Source organism: Aedes albopictus, chromosome 2 (assembly GCF_035046485.1).
Source record: "Aedes albopictus strain Foshan chromosome 2, AalbF5, whole genome shotgun sequence".
NCBI classification, from domain to species: Eukaryota; Metazoa; Arthropoda; class Insecta; order Diptera; family Culicidae; genus Aedes; species Aedes albopictus.
In genome coordinates this window covers 60489092-60500981 of record NC_085137.1, presented here as the reverse complement: position 1 = coordinate 60500981, position 11890 = coordinate 60489092, and positions in this window count along the sequence as shown.

Sequence of the window (11890 nt, the reverse complement as noted above, 5' to 3'; positions counted from 1 at the left end):
CCTCTTGGCGGACGGACAAGATGTAATTGAAAGGTAGAAACGCAGTAGTTAACGCATTATGGCAGGAAATCGAGCTTACTTTGGACTCCGCAGAACTCTACGATCGAACAAACTTCGCCGTAACACGAAGTTAGCTATCTACAAAACTTTGATTAGACCGGTAGTCTTCTATGGGTACGAAACATGGACTCTATGTGCAGAGGACCAACGCGCCCTTGATCCTTTCGAACGGAAGGTGTTGTTTAGTGTATCATCTACGCCGCGGTAAACATGGAAGACGGGATTTAAAGAACACGAATGAACCACGAGCTGCTGAGAGACCCAACTGTTAAGACCGACTTTTATACTTTAAAGACCGTGATTCACCGTGTTGCTATATGCGACTGTTTCTGGAGAGCACTCAATATAGAATGCCGATATGGCTTTATTCAATCTAACATCAGATCTCCTGCTGGGATGTTCTAGAAAACATCGCACGCGCTACTGTTCGTTAAACGACACAAACAACTACAACAGTGTATGTGCATTACACTCTAACATAAAACACATCACCAACCATCATCAACATCCCGAAAATCGGAAGGCTAGGGTGGGCGGATCACGTCGTCAAGATGTCGGACAGCAACCCGTTGAAAATGGTTCTCGAGAGCAAACCGACCGGTACAAAAATACGTGGTGCGCAGCGAGCTGGGTAGATCGCTCAAGTAAAGGACGATTTGCGGATCCTTCGCAGAGTGTGAAGCTGAAGACGCACAGCCATATGGACCGAGTCGAATGGAGATGACTTACGTACAGCAGAGGCAGGGCCGAATCTATGGGGGGGCCAGGGCCCCGGGCCCCCACAAAAACTGTTTTTGGTTCAAGTACTACTCAAAAACATAGAAAAACTGTATTGCTCATCGCATTTGCATGGGGCCTTCACAACCGCTCGGGCCCCGGGCCCCCACAATCCTTAATCCGGGCCTGAGCAGAGGACACTCAGGCATTAGTCTGGCCGGTAAGTACAAATTACTATCCTAGATCATCTACCGCCCGCTGCATCCAACATGATTCTATATTCACGAAAGCCATTCAATTTATGTGTTTTGCTGACGCCATAGCAGATATAATCGTCTGAAACGCGGCGATACAGCGAAGATCGGATTGGTGGTGACAAGAAGAAGCAGAAGAAACTGTGGTCCCGCACCAAATATACCTTGTACAAAATGCTAAAAGGACCGATGGAACACGATACATGGTCCATGTTCGAGGAGGACCTGCAAGCAATTTCCAAGCAACGCGTGCTAAGACGATCTTTAGCGTGTTTATCAAAGCGAATGAGTGAGAAAAAAGAAAAAGCTAGTTACGTCAATGTGTGGCGAGGGATGAATCACGAGTTCGCTGCACTCTATAACGAACCCAGCATTCAGAAACCGGAAGGATACGGTGTTTAGGATATATTGTAAGAATGACGGACAATAACTCTGCAAAGTGTTGGAAGATAGGTAGCAAAGTTGGTGTTCGCTACTGATCCGATGGACACAAGAAGGCATATAATGCAGAGAGTACGATTGGCGGACCAGATGAAGATTAGAATAACTAGCCACAGAAGTCCAATGTCGCGACTGTTCGTGTGACTAACATCTAGTTTGCCACGCCCTAACAGCGAGTAGCGACACCAGAAGTGTCAAATAAATTTTGTTTACTAAAACAAAAGGTCCCCTATAAGATGGACACTTAAAATAATCAATTGGCCTCCTAAAGTGAGGTTAAGTTTTGTGAAATCCCATTTCGTATTTAAGTGATTGAGTCGTTCCAGATAAAATTTACCAAAAATTTGATGATTAAACTGATGGGGAACTGGTATTTCCCTTTCAAACTTCTAAATTTTCACGACATAACCTCTACTTTTAATCGCCAATTATGTATTGTAATTTAAGTTAGGGAACGTCCATAAATGACGTCACGCAAAAATTGGCAATTTTCAACCCCCCCTCCCCCCTATGTCACACTTTTTGCATGGGACCTCTGAAATTTTTGTATGGGTCGTCACACTTTGCTGAACCCCCCCTCCCCCCTCAAAGCGTGACGTAATTTATGGACGTTCCCTTACCGTCAAACGGGGTGACTTGCAACACATTCCAGCTTTAACTAACAAAAAATGTTGATTAAACTCAATTTTAAAATTCAAACTATTTGTAATAGTTTTTATAGCCGGTCCCTCTATAAAATAGAGTGAACAAGTTATAGATTGATTTATTTTTTCATGTTGAAAAATCCAAAAAAGGTCGTCGTGCGAGGTGACTTGCAACACCCAATGTAAATCCCTGTTCAAACACGCAGATATTATTTTTAGTTTCAAGCATATTTGATAAGTATTCTTGCTACATTGTGAAACCGTTTGGGCTAACATACTTATTTTTGCATTTGTTTTTACATAGGAAATTGAATTGTGAATTTTTATATGGAAATACTGGGCTCAAAAACACCAAGTTACTAATTGTTAATTTAACATAAGTTTTAATGTATTTTTCAGTTCATATGATGATCCTTCAGATTTTTGCTGGTGAATTATTAGTTAAACAACCATATTTCGTTTTTATGAACTTTGAATTGTTAAGAAAATGAGTTGCAAGTCACCCCGTCTAGGTACAATATTTCAAAACATATGAATATAACAAAGATATTGTAATATTTTTATAAAGTAAAATGGAAATTAATATAACTCATTGTGTATAGAATCCGCAAATAGAATATTATTTTTGGGAAATTTTGTTTTCATTCTTTTGCAGGCAACGATTCGAGGCTCACATTTTTTTTTACTTTTTCAGACTAATGTTAAATTTATGAATATTCTGTTGGGACTATTTTCATAAAAGTAAAAATCGTGGCTACTACTCAGATTGTATGTGCACTTTATAGTTCAACTGAGTTTTGGTATGTAAACCACCGACGAACCGACGTGACAGTGGTGTTTCAAAACTGTCCCCCCTAAATTTAACGGTCGACCAGCAAAGCGAGCGAACGCTTCTGTCAAATCAGCGCAGGCACGAACCTTTTCCTATATGAACACACAGGGGTTTGGAGTCAAGCTATCAAAACAACGCGAATCGTTATAGAGGAGGCAGTAGTGTTCGGCTATTTTTCATCATGGCGTCGGGGACAACAAATTTGAATTTATTTGTTCTAGCTGTCACGTCGGTTCGTCGGTGTGTAAACGTCCGATTTTTATGTTTTGTTGAAAAACATAGAAGACATTTAGTGTTGCAAGTCACCTCGCCGGCCGTTGCAAGTCACCCCGTTTGACGGTATTAAAATAATTAAATGAGAAAAGTGACTACAGCACCTTTGGAGTTTAGTGTATTTTTATTAGATGATGAAGCATTACCAACCAAGGATGGAAAGGGACAGCTGCAAACCGCGTATTGAGGCGTACTAGGTATTTTTGATTATGTTTTATCTTAATCATTGGACAAAGAAATGTGGTATGTAGGGTGGTGTAGTAGCCAGAGGTGTCAGCTTATGAGTTGTATATTTTGAGAGTTTGGACAATTTGAAAGTCAAATCATACCGTGTGCGATTATCATTATTTTAGCGTGCACGAATGAATGCTTGTGAACGTGCTCTCGAAACGCTAACGCTAACTTGACACCTTGCGTGCGAGATGTAACAGAAACGTCAATCATGCGTAAGCATGTGCTGGATGGAAATTTAGATGTACTTCAGTTTAGTGAATGTTGTTGTGACGGACGGACGTCCGTGTTGGTTTGTGGTGAAGGCAGTGAAAAAAAATCGGCTGATGGCGGATCAGCCGAAAAAGAGTGCTCGGACACCACAATGGCGCAGCTGGTGTGGAAACATTGCGCTCTCACGGGAAGGCTGTAATAATGGAATATTTAAGTTGGTTTGGAAAAACGGATCCTCCGGTAAGACTCCCTGCCTGAAAAGCAGTGGAGTAGGCCAGAAGGAGAAAAACGGATCCCCCGGTAAGACTCCCTGCCTGATCAACAGCAGAGTAGGCCGGAAGAAAAAAAAAAAGGATCCCCCGGAAAGACTCCCTGCCTCAGCAGCAGCAGAGTAGGCCGGAAGAAAAAAAGGATCCCCCGGTAAGACTCCCGCCTGAAAAGCAGTGGAGTAGGCCGGAAGGTGAAAAACGGATCCTCCGGTAAGACTCCCTGCCTGAAAAGTAGTGGAGTAGGCCGGAAGTTGAAAACGAATCCCCCGGTAAGACTCGCTGCCTGAACAGCAGCAGAGTAGGCCGGAACGTGGAATAACAGATTCCCCCGTAAGACTTCCTGCCAAAACGGCAATGGAGTAGACCGGGAGGTAAGATCACAGACAAACAGACGATGTGATGATGATCACAGACTAACAGACGATGTGATGATGATCACAGACAAACAGACAATGTGATGATGTGACAGACAAACAGATGATGTGATGGTGATCACAGACAAACAGACAATGTGATGATGATCACAGACAAACAGACGATATGATGATGATCACAGACAAACAGACGATGTGATGATGATCACAGACAAACAGACGATGTGATGATGATTACAGACAAACAGATGATGTGATGATGATCACAGACAAACAGACAATGTGATGGTGATCACAGACAAACAGATGATGTGATGATGTTCACAGACAAACAGATGATGTGATGGTGATCACAGACAAACAGACAATGTGATGATGATCACAGACAAACAGACGATGTGATGATGATCACAGACAAACAGACAATGTGATGATGATCACAGACAAACAGACAATGTGATGATGATCACAGACAAACAGACGATGTGATGATGATTACAGACAAACAGACGATGTGATGATGATTACAGACAAACAGACGATGTGATGATGATCACAGACTAACAGATGATGTGATGATGATCACAGACAAACAGACGATGTGATGATGATCACAGACAAACAGACAATGTGATGATGATCACAGACAAACAGACGATGTGATGATGATTACAGACAAACAGATGATGTGATGATGTTCACAGACAAACAGATGATGTGATGGTGATCACAGACAAACAGACAATGTGATGATGATCACAGACAAACAGACGATGTGATGATGATCACAGACAAACAGACAATGTGATGATGATCACAGACAAACAGACGATGTGATGATGATCACAGACTAACAGATGATGTGATGATGGTCACAGACAAACAGACGATGTGATGATGTTCACAGACAAACAGATGATGTGATGGTGATCACAGACAAACAGACAATGTGATGATGATCACAGACAAACAGACGATGTGATGATGATCACAGACAAACAGACAATGTGATGATGATCACAGACAAACAGACAATGTGATGATGATCACAGACAAACAGGTGATGTGATGATGATCACAGACAAACAGACGATGTGATGATGATTACAGACAAACAGATGATGTGATGATGATCACAGACAAACAGATGATGTGATGGTGATCACAGACAAACAAAGTGATGATGATCACAGACAAACAGACGATGTGATGATGATTACAGACAAACAGATGATGTGATGATGATCACAGACAAACAGATGATGTGATGGTGATCACAGACAAACAAAGTGATGATGATCACAGACAAACAGACGATGTGATGATGATCACAGACAAACAGATGATGTGATGATGATCACAGCCAAACAGACAATGTGATGATGATTACAGACAAACAGATGATGTGATGTGATCACAGACAAACAGACAATGTGATGATGATCACAGACAAACAGACGATGTGATGATGATCACAGACAAACAGACAATGTGATGATGATCACAGACAAACAGACAATGTGATGATGATCACAGACAAACAGGTGATGTGATGATGATCACAGACAAACAGACGATGTGATGATGATTACAGACAAACAGATGATGTGATGATGATCACAGACAAACAGATGATGTGATGATGATCACAGACAAACAAAGTGATGATGATCACAGACAAACAGACGATGTGATGATGATTACAGACAAACAGATGATGTGATGATGATAACAGACAAACAGATGATGTGATGGTGATCACAGACAAACAAAGTGATGATGATCACAGACAAACAGACGATGTGATGATGATCACAGACAAACAGATGATGTGATGATGATCACAGCCAAACAGACAATGTGATGATGATTACAGACAAACAGATGATGTGATGATGATCACAGACAAACAGACGATGTGATGATGATTACAGACAAACAGATGATGTGATGATGATCACAGACAAACAGATGATGTGATGGTGATCACAGACAAACAGACAATGTGATGATGATCACAGACAAACAGACGATGTGATGATGATCACAGACAAACAGATGATGTGATGATGATCGCAGACAAACAGACAATGTGATGATGATCACAGACAAACAGACAATCTGATGATGAGCATAGACAAACAGACAATGTGATGATGATCACAATTACAGACAAACAGATGATGTGATGATGATCACAGACAAACAGATGATGTGATGGTGATCACAGACAAACAGACAAAGTGATGATGATCACAGACAAACAGACGATGTGATGATGATCACAGACAAACAGATGATGTGATGATGATCACAGCCAAACAGACAATGTCATGATGATCACAGACAAACAGACGATGTGATGATGATCACAGACAAACAGACGATGTGATGATGATTACAGACAAACAGATGATGTGATGATGATCACAGACAAACAGATGATGTGATGATGATCACAGACAAACAGACAATGTGATGATGATCACAGACAAACAGACGATGTGATGATGATCACAGACAAACAGATGATGTGATGGTGATCACAGACAAACAAAGTGATGATGATCATAGACAAACAGACGATGTGATGATGATTACAGACAAACAGATGATGTGATGATGATAACAGACAAACAGATGATGTGATGGTGATCACAGACAAACAAAGTGATGATGATCACAGACAAACAGACGATGTGATGATGATCACAGACAAACAGATGATGTGATGATGATCGCAGACAAACAGACAATGTGATGATGATCACAGACAAACAGACAATCTGATGATGAGCATAGACAAACAGACAATGTGATGATGATCACAATTACAGACAAACAGATGATGTGATGATGATCACAGACAAACAGATGATGTGATGGTGATCACAGACAAACAGACAAAGTGATGATGATCACAGACAAACAGACGATGTGATGATGATCACAGACAAACAGATGATGTGATGGTGATCACAGACAAACAGACAATGTGATGATGATCACAGACAAACAGACGATGTGATGATGATCACAGACAAACAGATGATGTGATGATGATCACAGACAAACAGACAATGTGATGATGATCACAGACAAACAGACAATCTGATGATGAGCATAGACAAACAGACAATGTGATGATGATCACAATTACAGACAAACAGATGATGTGATGATGATCACAGACAAACAGATGATGTGATGGTGATCACAGACAAACAGACAAAGTGATGATGATCACAGACAAACAGACGATGTGATGATGATCACAGACAAACAGATGATGTGATGATGATCACAGCCAAACAGACAATGTCATGATGATCACAGACAAACAGACGATGTGATGATGATCACAGACAAACAGACGATGTGATGATGATTACAGACAAACAGATGATGTGATGATGATCACAGACAAACAGATGATGTGATGATGATCACAGACAAACAGACAATGTGATGATGATCACAGACAAACAGACGATGTGATGATGATCACAGACAAACAGATGATGTGATGGTGATCACAGACAAACAAAGTGATGATGATCATAGACAAACAGACGATGTGATGATGATTACAGACAAACAGATGATGTGATGATGATAACAGACAAACAGATGATGTGATGGTGATCACAGACAAACAAAGTGATGATGATCACAGACAAACAGACGATGTGATGATGATCACAGACAAACAGATGATGTGATGATGATCGCAGACAAACAGACAATGTGATGATGATCACAGACAAACAGACAATCTGATGATGAGCATAGACAAACAGACAATGTGATGATGATCACAATTACAGACAAACAGATGATGTGATGATGATCACAGACAAACAGATGATGTGATGGTGATCACAGACAAACAGACAAAGTGATGATGATCACAGACAAACAGACGATGTGATGATGATCACAGACAAACAGATGATGTGATGATGATCACAGCCAAACAGACAATGTGATGATGATCACAGACAAACAGACGATGTGATGATGATCACAGACAAACAGACGATGTGATGATGATTACAGACAAACAGATGATGTGATGATGATCACAGACAAACAGATGATGTGATGGTGATCACAGACAAACAAACAATGTGATGATGATCACAGACAAACAGACGATGTGATGATGATCACAGACAAACAGATGATGTGATGATGATCGCAGACAAACAGACAATGTGATGATGATCACAGACAAACAGACAATCTGATGATGAGCATAGACAAACAGATGTTGTGATGATGATCACAGACAAACAGACAATGTGATGATAATCACAGACAAACAGACAATGTGATGATGATCACAGACAAACAGACGATGGTCACAGACAAACAGACGATGTGATGATGATCACAGACAAACAGATGATGTGATGATGATCAAAAACATACGATGTGATAATGATCACGTGATGATAATCACATACAAACAGATGATGACGATGATCATGGACAAACAGATGATGTGATGATGATCACAGACAAATAGACGATGTGATGATGATCACAGACAAACAGATGATGCGATGATGATCACAGACAAACAGACGATGTGATGATGATCACAGACAAACAGACGATGTGATGAGGATATTTTTTTATTCAGGACAAGAGTGGAGAAGAAGGCGGATGTAGTAGCCAGAGGTGTCAGCTTATGAGTTGTATATTTTGAGAGTTTGGACAATTTGAAAGTCAAATCATACCGTGTGCGATTATCATTATTTTAGCGTGCACGAATGAATGCTTGTGAACGTGCTCTCGAAACGCTAACGCTAACTTGACACCTTGCGTGCGAGATGTAACAGAAACGTCAATCATGCGTAAGCATGTGCTGGATGGAAATTTAGATGTACTTCAGTTTAGTGAACGTTGTTGTGACGGACGGACGTCCGTGTTGGTTTGTGGTGAAGGCAGTGAAAAAAAATCGGCTGATGGCGGATCAGCCGAAAAAGAGTGCTCGGACACCACAGGTGGGACGGGGCAAGATGGGTCGCGGGGCAAGATGGGTCAGTGCCATTTTCGGGCGCATTACTCATGTTTTGATTATGTTAATAATCGTGTTAGATGACCAGCATGAATATACAAAAGTTTGGGGCATTGATTGAAAAATTATTCACTCTCATTGGAAATAACAAATAAAATGGTTTTTAGCCATTTTTCTTATGCGATACATCCCATATAATCTCCATATAAACGGCCGCGGGGCAAGATGGGTCACCTTCAATTTTGAACGTATTTTTGGAGCATTCAAAAGTTATTTATTTTTTATTACAAGACTATCTTATAACTGACTTCAATCAAGCGGAATGAACGCTTAAAATTATAACATAAAATTATGATATTTTTTTAGTGAAAACATCAATTTTCAAGTCGCCTGAGGACCACTCGAATCGTAAAGTTTTTTATATTCCAAATAAATTTAAAAATTTTTTACTGGTAGCTCTTGTTTACTCAGTATGGATATGGAGCATATATGAATGCGGAACAAATCATATATTTTGACGTTTTTCGTTGAGAAAATGTTAATTACCTAAAAGGTGACCCATCTTGCACCGCCCTTTTTTCACGGCGCAAAATCGATCACTTTTTAAAACTGCTTGTTTAACATCATATTTTTTATTTAATGATCTTTTTATCGACTTTTGGCATAACTAACTAGTGTATTGAAGAGTAGCGGACGAATACAAACCAATACAATTTGTATTTACAAAGTTATGGTGATGCATCCTTAGGTGACCCATCTTGCCCCGCCCCACCCTATGTACTTTTAATCATATTTTTGTTTTCCCTCATCTGTAGAGCCTTTTAACCACTGCGTCCATTATTTAGGAATATTGTGGTATGACCCATACAGTCATACCTCGATATAACGTAACCTCGATATAACGTAACTCGATATAACGTAACTTTTACCTCGATATAACGTAACTTTTTTTTTGGATCCAACTTTTCACTATTTAAATAATTAGAGTGATTAACAAAATTTTCTATATGATATTACACCCCTCCTGGAACCAAGCCTGCTATCCAGTTATGGGTTATATGACAAATTCCAAAGTTTTATAAGAATTTTCGGTGTCACTGTTGATAAGAAATGTTATATAGCTTTACACGGAACAAATATTACATCTTCTACTCATTATTGACATTACATCCCTACTGGAACATAGCCTTTAAACTCCAAACGAGATGACAGTAGACAGCATTGGTAGTGAACTCGATTTCGTGTGATACTGGGTGTAAGAACGCCAGTAACGGTCCGCTTTGTCTTAGAGTAAATTTTGCAGAAATCACTATAGAAATTCTCTGATAAATCCCTGGAGGAACTTCTGGAGAAATTCGCGAAGAAATCCTCAGAAGAACTCTTGAAGGAATTTCTAAAGACATTCCTGAATAAATGGTGGAACTCCTGGAGTAATGCCTGCAAAAAAATCGTGCTTTATCCTCGGAGGAATTTCTACCGCGATAAACACAGTTATTCCTGGTAACATTCCGGGGCAGTCCTTAATTACATAAGGAACTTCTGTATAAATCTCAGCAGGAACTTCTGGAAAAATTCGTGCGCTGGTGGAATCCTAGTTGGATTTTCAAGAAGGGTCACAGTGAGAATCCATGGAAAAAACTCAGGTTGAATTCCTGAAGGAATTTTTAAAAAATCCGTGCTGCATTCCAGGAAGAATTCCTGGAAAAATCAAATAAGGAATATCTGGAGGAATCTTTGAAGAAATTTCTAGTGGAATTCTATCTGTTATTCTTGGAGAAATCCTTGCGATATTTTTTTTTAAAGAATTACTTCTGTATCTCAGAAGGAAATTTCCAAGGAATTACTGGAGAAACTTCTGGAGAAATCACAGTGTGCTGGATGAGTTGCAGCAAGAATACCTGGGTGAATCTTGGCGAATACCCCAAGTAACACACTTGTCTTAGAAGAGTCACAGTGGCGCAGGTTTTCATGGCGCAGAAGTCACTGCGATTTACTTCCAGCAAGTAAGAATTCATTTGTTAGAAGTAAGTCCCAGTGGCTCCTGCGCAACAAAACCTGCGCCGCCGTGAGTCTTCTGCAACAAATATGTTACTTGGGACTCTTCGAACAGGAATAGTTGAAATATTGGAACTTTTTGGAGGATCCTTGCAGGAGTGACTGGAGAAATCCTAGTAGAAATTTTAAGAGGAACGACAGAACTAAGCCTTGGAAAAATCTTGGACAGAATAAATCTTGAAAAGCAAATCTCTTTGGGGAATCCTACAGAAATCCCTTGAGAAACCACGTGGAGGGATCATATCAAGAACATCTGAAGCAATTAAGGCAGGCGTTCCTAAATATATCATAGCAGATATAAAATTCAGTAAGAATTTATGAAGGAATCATAGAAGATTGAAGGATCCTTGGATAAGTATCCTTAGAGAAATTCAGGATGAATCACATGAGGTATTTCATGAGGAACTCCTGGGTGAATTCCCGAATTATTTCTAGAGGAATCCCAAGAGAAATTCCTGGAGGCATCATCGGACTATAATTTTGCCTGCGTCACATATATGT